Source organism: Aedes albopictus, chromosome 3 (genome assembly GCF_035046485.1).
Source record: "Aedes albopictus strain Foshan chromosome 3, AalbF5, whole genome shotgun sequence".
NCBI lineage: Eukaryota > Metazoa > Arthropoda > Insecta > Diptera > Culicidae > Aedes > Aedes albopictus.
This window is the reverse complement of record NC_085138.1, coordinates 176,209,609-176,224,934: the sequence shown is the minus strand read 5'-3', so window position 1 is coordinate 176,224,934 and position 15,326 is coordinate 176,209,609.

The following is a 15,326-nucleotide window of genomic DNA, read 5'->3' as shown; positions in this document are numbered from 1 at the left end:
TGGCAATTGAGCACTTTTTCGACTGAAATGTTACCAAAAGGTATTTTTAATAGATGTATGGTGCTTAATTTATGAGATTGCTCCATTTGTTTGCTTGAGATTTGCCCAAAAACCTATTTTAAAAAAATATTTTCATAAATGTGTTTGCTGCTGTGTTCCTATTGTTGCGGTAGTGTTCCTAATGTTGCGGTATCCCATATGATTTCAATGGGATACCGCAACAATAGGAACAAAATACCGCAACATTAGGAACACATACCGCAACATTAGGAACACAATGATCTAAAAAAACGAACGAAAAAAACGAATAAAATGCTCATAACAACATCAAAGTGGCAATATTTCGTTATTTTCCCGTAGATTAAGGATGGATTTTATTATTTTCAATTCAATCCATGTAAAAAGTTTGCTTGGGGCGATACAATTGTGGTTTAAACATGAACCCAGCGCTTAACTCCTCCATGATCGGATCAATTACCCTAGCCTAGTTTGTTGAAATTCATCGGTAACCATACGTTGCTACGGTAGCTTGCTACAGTGGTCCACTGCACGAATATATTCTGGCCTGCTCACCCTCACGGAAAATTTGACGTTTTAGAGGTGCCGGCACCGCTCAAACGTCAAATTTTCGGTGAGAGTAAGCAGGCCAGAATATATTCGTGCAGTGGGCCGTAGGTCGCTAAACGACATTCTAGCTTCGACATCCGAGCAGTGAAGTCGACAAGTGTGCTCAGAGTCCCGATTAGCGATCCGCCCAAAGACCCACACGGTAATCTTAGGGTGCCGTTATAGTTACGCGTGAGAGTGAGAGTGCGCGTGTGCGAAGCCGCAAAAAAGAATATCAACAACAGCAAATCCACAAAAATCCTTTGGACGCGCACTCCCACTCTCACTTTGAAGCGGCACTATGTCATCGCCGTTAGGCGGACACCGCTGGTTGCTTACGGATTATCTGTTCTCGCTGGCCTGTTGGCATTCCAAGCTCGAAGTAAGTTTTCCCGCGCTTTTCCCCGTTTTCGCGTTACTCTCACAAAGAGATTATTCGCTCGCGTGACTTGTCTCCGGCACTTGCCCACCTGTTTGGTGTGGCAAGGGAGAAAAAATCGCTGCAAGAAACAGCAGCCGTTTTTCGTTTTCCCGAATCGCCGACGACGATGGGTCGCGGCAGGCCGCCGCCCCAGGACCCCGCATCGGGCCATCAAGCTGCAGCCCATGCCTCGGATCAGCAGCACCCAAACAGCAAGCGGCAACGCTTGGATGGACAAGGCTCGTCAGTGGAGCAAAACGCCAGACTGCTGGCGAAGAATAAGTTTGCCACCCTGCCGGTGGATCAAAACACCCCCGCGCCCCCCAAGCCACCGAAGGTACCACCGATCTTCGCTTCCACGAAGCAGCGCTCAGGAACGAGCTGGCGAAGAAGCAGATCCACCCGCTCTTCAAACTGTGCAGTACTGGGACGAAAATCGTCTGCACCACCATCGCCGATTACCAGGAGGTCGGCAAATTCCTGGTGGATAACCGTGCGGAGTTCTACACGCACGATGCCCCCGGAAACAAGCCACTGAAGGTGCTTCTACGGGGCCTCGAGGAGTACTCCCCGGAGGAGATAATCCAGGAACTAAAGGTCAAGAAACTGAAGCCCCTGAACGTGTTTCCCATCAGGCGAGGAGAAGGCTCCAACGAACGAGACCGGCCGTATCTGGTCCATCTGGAGAAGGGATCCATCTCCATGAAGGACCTACGGGAAGTGAAGGCTCTCTTCCAAATCATCGTAGAGTGGGACAGGTACCGCCCAAAGAAACGCCAGGTCACTCAGTGCGGAAACTGTCTTGCCTACGGGCACGGCACCAAAAACTGCCACATGCGCCCCCGCTGTGGTAAATGTGCCGAAGAACACCCAACTGCTTCCTGCGCCCCGATGCTGGAAGGAACAGCCCCAAAATGCGTCTACTGCGGGGACACGCACGAGGGAAACAACAGAGCCTGCCCGAAGCGAGCGGAGTACATCGAAATCCGCAGGAAAGCGTCCGCCAAGAACCAGCGCGGCCGCTTCCGGCCACCACCACCTCCGGTGAATCCGGCCACCACCACCACCAGTGAATCCAACCCGGAACCCATCAAACCACCAGCCGGTCTCCCAAGTGCAACAACGCCTTGCGGCCGCCGCCTCTGCTGTGCCTGAGCAGAACCGTACCCCTCCTGGCTGGGGAAACCAAGGACGTAGCGCCCCCACCGCCCACCCGCTGGACGATGGCACACTCTACCCCCCGGAGGTAGTCACCGAGCTTGCCATGTGCCTGTTCGAACGGCTGGGAGCATGCCGCTCCAAGCGCGAGCAAATCAACGCTGTCACCATGACGGTCCAAACCTTCCTTATCAAGTATGGGCCCTGAGGATAACATCCGTATTCTCAACTGGAACGCTCGCTCTGTAAGGGCGAAAAAACTCGAGTTGGGTGAATTCCTCGCCCAGCACATAATCGACGTCGGAGTCGTGACGGAGACACGACTCAACCCAACTACCAACTTCTCGCTACCAACACACATCATAGTGCGACTGGACCGACCAAACTCCAACGGTGGTGGCGTGGTCGTCCTCATTCGACGGGGCCTGCGCTACAAAATCCTACCTCATCCCAAGACAACCGTCATCGAAGCCATCGGTGTCGAAATCAGCACCCTTCGTGGTGCCGTTACGCTGTTCGCCGTCTACGCACCTAGGCAATGCGTGGACAACAACGGGACATCGAATCAGTTCATGGATGACCTACGGAAACTGACCAACAACAGAACGAGCTTCGTCGTGGCCGGGGACCTAAATGCTCGCCATTCCTTGTGGAGAAACCACACCAACAACAAAAATGGGACCCTCTTGGCAGATCACCTCAGCTCCGGTACGTGTGCCCTACACCACCCGGACGAGCCAACGTTCGTCTCCCCGGCAGGCACAACATCAACACTGGATGTATTCCTATCGGACCTGCAACTGTCCAAGCCGGTCACCCACCAAGAGTTAAGCTCGGACCACCTCCCAGTTACCTGCGAGCTGGAACGCGAACCGATGTCGGTCCCGCCGGCAATGCGTCGAGACTACCACCGAGTCAATTGGGTGGCATTCAGCCGCCTGGTAGATTCCCAACTACCAGAAGAACCGAATCTCCAAACTATCGAAAGCATCGAACAAAACCTGGACGTGTTCGAGAACGCCATCCACTCGGCCGAGGACTCCTGCATCCGGTGGGTCCCAGTGAGATACAATTTCACGAACATCGACGACGATACCCGTCAGCTGATCCAACAACGGAACACCGTCCGAAGGCAGTTCCGACGGACCGGCTGCCTGCTGAAAAAGCTGGAGGTCTCCCTGCTAAACAGCCAGATCAAGGACCGGATGGACGTGATCAGGAACCGGCAGTTTTCGAACCACCTCGGCCAGCTGAGTGACCATTCAAGACCCTTCTGGAAAGTGGCCAAGATCCTGAAGAAGAAGCCTCTCCCCGTACCCCGTAACGCCATCGCCCACAAATTGGTCGAAGCGCACAACCTCGGCGCGAGCATGCAGAGCCCCCACGAAGCAGCGGTTCAGCAAACCATCGCCCAACTCGAGGCGAACAACGCTGCACCCTTCGACGACCAGGTCACAGAGGACGAAGTCATGGCAGCGGTCAAACGGACGAAGAACATGAAGGCACCGGGCAAGGATAACATCTTCAACCTGGTTCTGAAGAAGCTCTCCAGAAAGGCGTACCGCTTCTTGGCGGCGGTCTTCTCCAGATGTCTACAACTGGGCTACTTTCCATCCAGGTGGAAGGTAGGCAAAGTGATTCCCATCCTGAAGCCCGAGAAGGACCCGACCAACGCGTCAAGCTATCGGCCCATCTCCCTGCTATCAGCAGCTAGCAAGGGTTTTGAGCGCATCATTCTCCAGCGCTTGATGGAGCACATTGACGAACACGACCTCATCGTTCCGGAGCAGTTCGGATTCCGACGAGGGCACTCCACCGCTCACCAGTTGGTTCGAGTTGAAAACGCCATCCACCGCAACACTGCCCTATCCAACAACACGGCGATGGTCCTCCTGGACGTCGAGAAGGCCTTCGACAACGTCTGGCACGACGGCCTCGTCTACAAGCTGGTGCAGGCAGGATTTCCGACCTACCTGACGAAAATGGTAAGCAATTATCTCGCAAATCGATCTTTCCGAGTCCATTTCGCAGGAACAGAATCCGAACTGCAGGCGGTCCCAGCAGGAGTTCCCCAAGGCAGTCTCCTGGGCCCGATACTGTACAACCTGTACACGTCGGACATCCCGCCACTCCCCGGTGGGTGCATATTGGCACTCTACGCCGATGACAGCGCGATCGTAGCAAATGGTCGAACGCCCGCGATCTACAGATCCCGGCTCCAGCAGGGCGTAACGGCCTACGTCGGCTACCTCACGAGCTGGAAAATAAAAGTCAACGAAGCCAAGAGCCAGGCCATCGTCTTCCGGCATCGACCATCACCGAAGCTCCTCCCTCCACCGGACTGCTACATCCGGATCAACGGCCACATTGTTCCCTGGTCGGATGAAGTTGGCTACCTTGGGGTGGTCATGGACAACAAAAGGACATACCGGACGCACACCGAGAACCTGAAGAACAGATGCATTGGTCTGCTAAAGTCTCTGTACCCGCTGATCTCCCGGCGGTCCCGACTTTCGCGACGAAACAAGCTAGCCGTCTTCAAAACCGTCATCGCCCCCGTGGTGAACTACGCCATGCCTGTGTGGGGAACGTGTGCGGAAACCCACAAGAAGAAGCTGCAGGTGGTCCAGAACCGGCTGCTTTGCCTTATTCTGAACGCCCCCTACGATACTAGGATCAGCGAGTTGCACCGAAACGCAGGCATCAAGACCGTCAAGGAACGGATCGAGGAAGGAATCGACGGCTTCATCGAAAGCGCTGCTCAATCAGAACACCCGCTCATCCGAGCGTTGGTTGATTAGGATTTTTCAAATTTTTTAGGATAAGTAGGTTAAGTAGAATAAAAAATTGAAATTACCAAGTTTGTAAACACACAAACACACAAACACAAGACACTCGTTATGAAACTAAATTAAAAAGCAACATCAAAAGCAATCAAACAAAAATCAAAGGATGAAAAGACAAGATCTGTAACACTTAATCATAAAATTTATTGTAAACACAAAATGACTAAATAAACAAAATTAAAAAAAAAAAAAAAAAAAATAGGTCGCCAATGTTAGGCAAATTACCTCACTTCTAATTGACTGTTCGTAGTAGTGAACCGTGGAGCCGTATGTAGGATTCGGACCGTGATTCGGACAGGATTCTTATCGCCATCGCAGTCTCGGGACAAACCGTACTCATTTAATCCAGATTTCCGAACAGATCAAATACATCCAATTCACTGACTGCGTTTTGAGAGAGGAGTTAAACGGGCTTCTTTTACTGGGTATTCAGAGAAAACAATGCTTTGGAGCGGGTTGGGCATGTCTTAGCTGTAAGAATTGGTTGGGCTACCGGGACAAGGTGACCCGGGGGAACGTAACCATTATAGTGACAGAAAGGTTTTCACTGGCAGAATCGAGCGGACAACCGCGGATAAAACATTTTGAGAAATGGCAGTTCGGTGAAGGAACAGACTCTCCTGCTGCACGGGCGAGGCCTCGGAAGGACCTATGCTTGGATGGCATAACGAGAGGTTGTTCGGTGGAAGAATCAGACGGGCGATTGGTAATCGTTCCTCGGAAATACAGTGGTCCGGTCAGGGATTGGTCAGTTAAAGGGGAATGAAAATTCAACGAGCTCTACATATTTTTAACACGTTGAGAGTTTTAATAACGAATAAAGCATTAAAGGAAAAAAAAAAACTACTCCTAATGAAGTACGTAAAACGAATTTCACTAACACTCGTGTGGAGCTCCCGCACTGTGGCTGCTACCGTAGAAATGGTTTAGAACGCCTACTGTATTGATTCAAAAAAAATTCTCCCGGGTTTCCAAAGACAACGATTCAATCATGAAATCAAAGCAAACTACTGTTACCATTCCCAGCACTGCTTATGGCAGTTTAAAACATCAAATTCAAGTGAAGATTTTCCTTATAGATTTCTGGGCCACCCTAGTACAATAGCATAGCTTATAAAAGTTGGAATTTCCATCTTCCAGTTTTTCTGGACAGCCGAGAAAATGCAAATAGAAGACAGCTGTATAAAATTTCACGACCATCCTTCTTTTTTTTGGCGTTACATCCTTACAGGGACAAAGCTTGCTGCTCAGCTTGGTGCTGTGTTATATGAGCACTTTCACAGTTATTAACTGAGAGATTCGTCTGCCAATGGCCCTTTTTATGTGTATATCGTGTGTCAGGCACGAAGATACTTTATGCCAAGGAAGTCAAGGAAATTTCCATTACGAAAAGTCCCTGGAGCGACCGGGAATCGCACCCGTCACCCTCTGCTTAGTAATGCTGAGCAGAGGCGCGACCACATCCAATTGGGTGGCTAGGACAAATGTATGGAATCATAGGCATGTTGTTAGATTTAGTCCTCTAAAGATGAAGTTCATTGTGAAACTCATGCAAATTGTAGGCTATACAACCTTGATTAATTTCAAGCGAAATTCCATTTCAGTTCCAGAGAAATGTACAAAAAAAATCTGTAGAAGCCTTCTACGAGCAACTACTTAATTCTTAGAAGGGAAGAAAGTTAAATGTGAAATTTGTGGAAGATTATAATAGTAATTATTCTGGCAATATCTGGAAAAAATATTTATAAAGCATCCCTAGAAAAATATTCGATGAAGACCATGTAGCAGCTTATTTTTGGACCCTACTCCTTAGAAAAATCCTGGTGGAATCCATCGAGAGCTTCCAGATGGATTCCCAGGAGCAATTTCTTGAGAAGGATAATCATTGCTGTATTTGTTTCTGAAAAAATTCAATTATTTAAATAATTCTTTAACCCTCTAATACCCAAATTTTTTATTTTGATCTAAATATCATTTTTCGTCATCTAAAATCGATTTAAACATGTTTTGGAAGATGATTCTTTTTAATTCTCGATTTCGTGAATTTCAGTTTTTGATTTTTCTAATTTTTATTTTTGAACATCCCACCACTTTTATATTTTTCCTGGAAGCCAATTTGGGGAACCGATTTTTTTAGATGAAAACATTTTGAGATTTTATGATTATTGTTGAAATATTATTATTTTAAATTTTTTTCACATAAAACTTGATTTTCCGTGTAATTTTAGGGAAAATAATTTTAGAGTGTATTCGATTCGCTTAAACTATTAAACAAGGATAGAATGATTAGGGAAAAATTTAAAATATATTAATTGTAGCGATTCAATACAAAACAAACAATGACTTCTAAAAGGTGACTAAAACATCAATTTTTCAATAATTTTTAAAAAATATAAATACGCTTTAAAATACATCAAAAATCATTGTGAGATATACAGAACAGTCCTAAATATCAGCCAAAAATATAAAAAAAATGATTTTCCACGAAACAAAAATTACAAAAATGCTCAAACTATACCCCGTCTAAAGGCGGGATTGGGTATTAGAGGGTTAATTACGATATCCCTGAACTATTTTTTAAAGCGCTTTATGGTCAAATCGTGACAGTATTTCATATGGAATCTCGATCGAATTTCCTATTCGTTGGGATCTTGATTAAAATTTACAGTTTTTAAAGTAATTCGAAGAGAAATTACTACAGAAATCCTGACAGGGAATATCATTCGAAAATATTCGTTGGAAACATGGAAGGATATTCCCATCACAACCGCCCTGAACACGCGTCATTTTTCGCTTTTCTTGCAACAAAAACCCTTCTTAGATATACCATACAAAGTAATGATCAACGATCGGAACACGTGGAAATCTGGTGGGCCAACAGTTTCATTGTATTTTACCCAGACGGATCAAATTAATGATAGAACTGGGGCTGCAGTGTATGGACGCAGCGGCGTGGATGGTAAACAACGGCGGGGAGACAACGGCAAGGCGGAAACGGTGGTGGCTGGCAAGGTTGGCGTCGATAGCCACCGAGAAAAGGCCATGGTTTCTGCCATCCGTGGTGGCCGACTTCGTTTCGAGGAAACAGGCCCGAGAGGACTGGGGGTTGGGCAACTGGCTTGAAAGGGCTGCCACCAATCGGTAGGTTTCTGAGGAAACTATTTCATAGGAATGAACGGAATATTCATTGGGGAATCCATAACTTCTTAAAGGAAGACTTATGAAAGACTCTATGTGGTAACATCTGAATCTGAAAGTATGCATATCACAATCTTTGAGGAAATCCTGATCAACGTATCTAAAAAATCTCTAGGGGAATTGCCTTGTCTTACACTAACTTAACACTCCTGTTTTCTTTTAGGAGTCCATCCAATTTTTCCTTCAATTATTCGTCTAGAAATTATTGCAGACATGGGTTTCTTCAGATTTTTTTATCCAGAGATTCCTACAGAAATTCTTCCAAGAATTCCCTAAGGAAACTCTCCTGTGATTCCCTTAGAAAATCCTCATGGGGTTTCTTCAGAAATTCACACGGGAATTCCTTCTGTGATTTTTTCTGGAACAACTTTCGGAATTATTTAAAAAATGACTCCAAGAACTCTTCTTGGGATTCCTCCAGAAATTCTTTCAGGAGTTGTTTCAGGTTTCCTCTGTAAAGTCTGCCAGGTATTCCTCTAGTCTAGATATACCTCAAGCAATTCCTCTAGAGATTCCACCAGGGGTTCATCCAGGAACTCCTCCAGGAATTCTTTCAGGGATTTGACAAAGAATTCCTCCAGGGATTCTTCCTGAAAGTTCTCCAGTGATTTTTCATGAAAACCCCCCAGAAATACCTCTAGGGATTTCTCTAGAGATTCCTCCAGAAGTTCCTTAGAAGATAGCTCAAGGAATTTCTCTAGAGATGTCTCCAGAAATTCTCTCAGGTATGTCTACAGGAATTCCTTCAGGAGCTCCTCCACACATTCCTTCAGGAGTTCCTCTAGGGATTGCTCTTGAAATTCCTCCACGAATTCTTTTAGGAATTCCTCCAGGAACTATTTTAGACATACCTCGAGGCACTACACCAGGGATGTATAGAGTGTATAGGGATTCCTCCAGGAATTCACCCATGCATTTAATTCAGGATTTAATTCTGGGACTCCTCCAGGAATACAGGGATTCCTTTTTGAAATTCTTTCAAGAATTTCTTCAGTAATTCTTCCATGAGGATTCTTCCGGGAATTCTTCCAGGGTTTCCTTGATGAATTTTTCCAGAAATTCCTCCTCCCGGTATAATACAATGCACAATCGAGATCACTTGTGGCCAAAACATAGTCGTTTGTCCAGATGTAGTGATGAAAAAAAATATGCTAGAAGAAAACTGTTTTCGATTCCGTAAAAAATATGGAGGGAACAAGTTTCCACAGGGATCAAGTCTCCTCAGTCTGTCCTATGTAGTATTATGGTGCTGTTTGTAACACAAATTGTAGTAATCTGCATTGGAATCACAGGAAATCTACGACGAAATCGAATTCCAGAATTGTTAAATTTAGGCGGGACCTATTGCAATTTATTATATTTAGAGGAACACAGTTCAAAATGCCAAGGTGAGGTGAAACTGTTACCTTTTCAAATCATTCCTGTGATTCATTCATGCGATTTGATAATTACTACTATAATTGAATGGTGTCCAGATATGTTTGCAATAAAACATTCTTCTAGAAACCAGGCAGGCAAACCCACAGAAAATCTTTTGATTACCGATGAAAATTTGGTAATTTTCGGCTTTTCTTGCTTGCAGTTAAGGTTTCCTGATGATTTTAGGATCAGCCATTTGTTTCAAAGGAGATTGAGATACACATGGAGGCGCATGGTTGTACCACTCTGTTAGGGGTCATTCAAATATGACGACCATCGTTTAGGGTGGAGGTGGTCTGTAAAAGTGTGACACTCTATGTATTGAGTATACGAAAAAGCTGGACATAGGGAGGAAAGGAGGTCTGAAGAGCCTGAAAAATGATGGACTTATTTTTTGAATGTTTTCATACGATTCAGTTTTGAAAACGATACAAATGTAATACTTTCGTGAATGTTTCTCTGCTGAAGTATCAAGCAAATATTGTTTAGTTGCTGTTACCATTATAGAGGCCTAACACATGAGGCTATTTGACATTGGTAAAGGTGGAAGTTTAAAAATGCCATCTAACCAAATCTTACCCTAACCTGACTGAATTTCCTGTGATTTTTTTTTTACAGAAATAGATTAATTCATAGCTCCTGCTAACAAGATTTTTTTGCGAAGCTACTGAGATCGGCACAAAAAAGATCCACCATATAGTGGTTTCAGTTTCTAGTGAAAACTACATGCAAAAATGATAAAATATATCTTTCAATGAATGCATTACATCCATTTTACATTGTTTTAGTAATCTGTGTTGAACAATATTTTGTTTTTGAGGAATAAAAATGATTTCTGATGAGATTGGGGAAATTGCTTAAAAATTGGGTATGACAGAAAAAAATATCCACTTGGCAATTAATTCTGAAACTTCAAAATTTCACCAAATTTTCACACGTTTTGCTTCTTGGTTTATGATGTTGTGATGTTTTTGACATGTGAAATTTGTTTTGACACGAGTTTCACCAATTTTAGGGTGATATGGGGCGAGTTTATTGTTCATGATTAACATAATACGTAAAATTTTCTCTACACTAGAGAAAGTATCTGTAAGCAAGAATGAACGCTATTAATATACAATACAACAGAGGTTCCCAAACTTTTTGCTATCGCGGCGCCCTTTGATATTTCCAAAAAATTCGCGGCGCACCAAGGTTTTTTTTTAAATTTTGGACAACATTCACTTTACAGTGTGTAAGACAAAATCGTGAAACACTTCTCTAATATCATGTTTTCAGAATTCAATATTTGGAAAACTAACTATTTTTTAAATTAATTTCTCAAAGATAGTTTAAATATTTGCAAGATTTAAAAAATCATGTTGATTTCATCATAGAAGTTTTAAAAATAAGAAGAAACTCAGATGCAAAGGTAAAACAAGCTGCTGAACTTCAACAATTCAGCCAACAATGAAAATGACTACAAAGAACTTAACCAAAGCTTCAACTTTTTGCGGAAAGTAACACTTTTATTCATTTTACAAAATTTCGGTAAACTGGGACACATGAAGGGATTGTAAAGACCTGCCAGATGGGCTTTGATTGAACTTATTTTCATAAATTTCAACTTGGTCCTTTAGACCTGGATTGGCCATATATAACCCCATTGATGAAACCGAGCATAACAAACTTATTCGAGTTCAGCGAGGTTGCGGCAGTACTGATGCAACAGTCCGGTTCAAAAAGGTCAAAGCTAGCTCTTCACACTACCAGATCGGCAAACCTGCATGCCGCTAAGCTGTTCCAAAGACCTTGTAATTATTCTGAAAAGAACGTAAATAATGTTCTTAAAATTAAAAACTTTGGAAAGTTATAGTAAAATCTAAAGCTAAGCTAAAGCTTAAGAACTCCAAAAACAATTTCAAAAACTTGAAATTTTAAAATGTGGTTTCAATTGATATGTTTAAAAGGATACCAAAAATCCTATAGAATAATCAAAGAGTCAGGAAAGATTTAAAAAAATATGTGAGCGACACTAGTTTTACTATTAAAAAAATTAATGGTGTTCCGCAATACAAATGAAGAGTTTGTTTTTTTTTTTGTTTCGTCACAAAAGCCAAAATCCTGCGGCGGACCTGGTAAAGGTTCGCGGCGCACCAGGGCGCCGCGGCGCACAGTTTGGGAAGCACTGCAATACAACAATAATTCAGCTTGCAGACATACAGGAATGTACTTTTTTGAACAATTTTTATGAGTTTTGGTCGACTAACGCAAAGAAATGCACATGTTGTGAAGATTATAAAGGATTATTTGATATTATTCGATATTTTTTGATAACTCAAAACACTCTCACGTTTGTGTATCGCTATGATCACCTCCATCTGCTTGAACTAAAGCTTGCTGGAGGTATATTCCATCATATACACTTTGATAATTACTAAATTTCAATGTATTGTGAGTGGTACAAACGGGTGTTCAATCATAATGTTAACTTTAACCATCAAATTCCACTGTCGCTTCAATATACCCATTCTCAGAATCCAAAGTTTACAAAAAAATAAAGCGTCAGATCATCTGGCTGCCTTCTGCAATATTTTTCGTTGGAATTCAAGGAATATATGTGATGAAGACACCAACATGATTTGACGTTAGTCTCTCTTGCAATCACTCATTTCATGTATGCGCATAATTTACCACCAGTTTGTTTTTATTTTGCAAGTTAACATTATAAGTGCGCACCATGTGTACCACTTGTGATACATTGAAAACTTGTAATTATCATTGTGTATATGATAAAATATACCTCCCGCAAGCTTTAGTAAAAGCAGATGGAGGTGATCAATGCGAGACACAAACGTGAGAGTGTTTTGAGTTATCAAAAAAAAAAAAATCGAATAATATCAAATAATCCTTAATAATCTTCACAACATGTGCATTTCTTTGCATTAGTCGACCAAAACTCATAAAAATTGTTCAAAAAAGTACATTCCTGTATGTCTGAAAGCTGAATTATTGTTGTATTGTATATTAATAGCGTTCATTCTTGCTTACAGATACTTTCTGTAGTATAGAGAAAATTTTACGTATTATATTAACCATGAACAATAAACTCGCCCCATATCACCCTAAAATTGATGAAACTCATGTCAAAATAAATTTCACATCACAACATCATAAACCAAGAAGCAAAACGTGTGAAAATTTGGCGAAATTTTGAAGTTTCAGCATTAATTGCCAAGTGGATCTTTTTTTCTGTCATACCCAATTTTTAAGCAATTTCCCCAATCTCTTCAGAAATCATTTTTATTCCTCAAAAACCAAATATTTTTCAACACAGATTACTAAAACAATGTAAAATGGATGTAATGCATTCATTGAAAGATATATTTTACCATTTTTGCTTGTAGTTTTCACTAGAAACTGAAACCAACTGAAAGGTGGATCTTTTTTTGTGCCGCTCAAGATCTGTTATTTTTTCTCCAAGTGTTGAAGAAAGTCCGTAAGTTGCTAGACAGATAGATGCAGCCTTTTCATGAAAACCCGAGCATATCACCACCGACGGTGGTGATTCACCATTACAAAAACATACTGCCAGTACACAGTTTTATATTCAAAGTTTAATAAAAGTCTAAGCAAGACATTTTTCTAGCATTATATTTTTCTTTATTTCGTGAAGTAAAATTTGAGGTGGGGTCCCTGAAATGTGGAGAACCGGGCCCGCCACACCTCCCACAAATTTGGCACAGTTTAAAAGTAAGAGAGACACCAAGTTTAGCATTAATATTCAGATTACTTTAGATTCATCTAAACGATATAAGATCACACGATCAAAAGGAAGTCATTAGGCAGTGATATTTTCCTTGGATACTTATTTTATTGTATATTTTTAGCGATTTCGGAGGTCATGTAACGATCGATTTAGGGTCGATTTCTTCACCTCGGCTTTACGGGTAAGCCAGGCTTACCCATAAAGTTAAACCTGGTTTAACGCTTAAGCTAGGGTGAAGAAATCGGCCCTTAGGGTGATTGATTATGTTGTTGCTCAGAGAATTCTTAACTGAAGTTAGCTAATCTTACACTGCACAACATGAGAAACAGGGCTGTGATATACAATGCAGCTTCCAACTTTATTGAAACCTTTAGCGATGAGACGCACATTCCTGATTAGTCGGATCATCCTGGTGTCCACCGTGAAGTGGCTGGGATGTGACCATCTTGGATCGATGCGATGTAGGAAAACTCTTTTGAATAACTCTTTACAATATTTTTGGTTGAACTCCACGCGTTTGGATGTGGGAATTATGAAGAGGGAGTTCACGTGGAGTTCGGGGAGGAAAAATGGATCAGGGAAATCTGGAATTTATGAGGAGTGTTTAGGATGGGACTTGTTTTATTGCTTTTTGGAAGGGAGCGTGCCAAGGCACATTGTGGGATTGAGGTGGTTATTGGGTTTGAAGTATATTTTTTTCTTTGTTTCTTTTTTGCAGAGCATGAGATGTCTTTTTTTTTTGCTCTGATCTTTTAATGAATGGACTGGTTTTTTTTTCCATTCGAATGTTTTTTTTTCTGTTTTACAAATAATAAGGGATCACAATATTTGTTTTGTTACAAATTGATAAAACAAGTAGACTGCACCTGACTATTTAAGACCAAATTTAATACATGTTAGCGATTGAGAACTATTGTCGTATGAAATACTAACTTGTTAGAATAAATTTTGAATTTTGTTTTGGACCAATATGAAATCGTTTTCCAAATTGAAATTTTATAGGAAGCTTTGAGATATATCAGGACTACAGTAGTTAATGATTGTTGATACAGTACATGGCAATTTTGTCTCTTGTTGTGAGGATTGGTTCAAATTTCACTTACTTGTTCGTTTACAAAAGTCTAGTACAGATTAATCGTAGACGTGATTGACCAATTTAAAAATTCATCAACCACAGTTTTAATCGTTACTGCTTTTTTACTTCTACTAGCGATTTCCTATTCCTTTTTTTGTGAATCCATCCAACAATTTAAAAATTCCTTCTCATTACATGTTTGCCTCGTTGAAAAAAGCAGTAACATTAAATGAATAGGGATCACAGAACAATTACGAACATTTCTACCTTTTTGTCTCGTTTCTATAGTTTATATGCTAATATTTATTACGCTTACGATTCTAAAAGATTTCCTCCTTCGTTTATTATTACAATCTCATTTTTCAATGTGTTTGCCTTTCCTTTTGCCTATAGACTTTACCCATTAAAGCAAAGCAACACTCACGCGCAGCATACTTTTTATTTTACTAAATTCTGTCTCGCTTTAAATGCTCCATAACTCTAGACGCTTCTTTTGGAGACAACATTACGTTTCTGTAATATACAGAAGAAAAAAATAATTGAAATGCGATATCTCGTATGTGCGTGTGAGTTTACATGACTTTCTCATTCTAGTTGCGAAGAAGACAAATGGCTCACAACGGTTCGCGGTGCCATTGTCGACAACGTACTCATTTCATTTACTTTCGCTTCACTTGTCTTGTAATTCGTTCTTCTTTCTATACGGTTCATTTGACATTGTTTTCTTTTCATCATACAGCTTACCATAAAAGTGTAATTCTGTTCAAAATAAAAAAAAATATTTTAGCAGTATTGGCTGTATTTCCGTATCGCAGATTAATTGTTTCTTGTTTTTCGTTTATTCTTTGCTTGTTT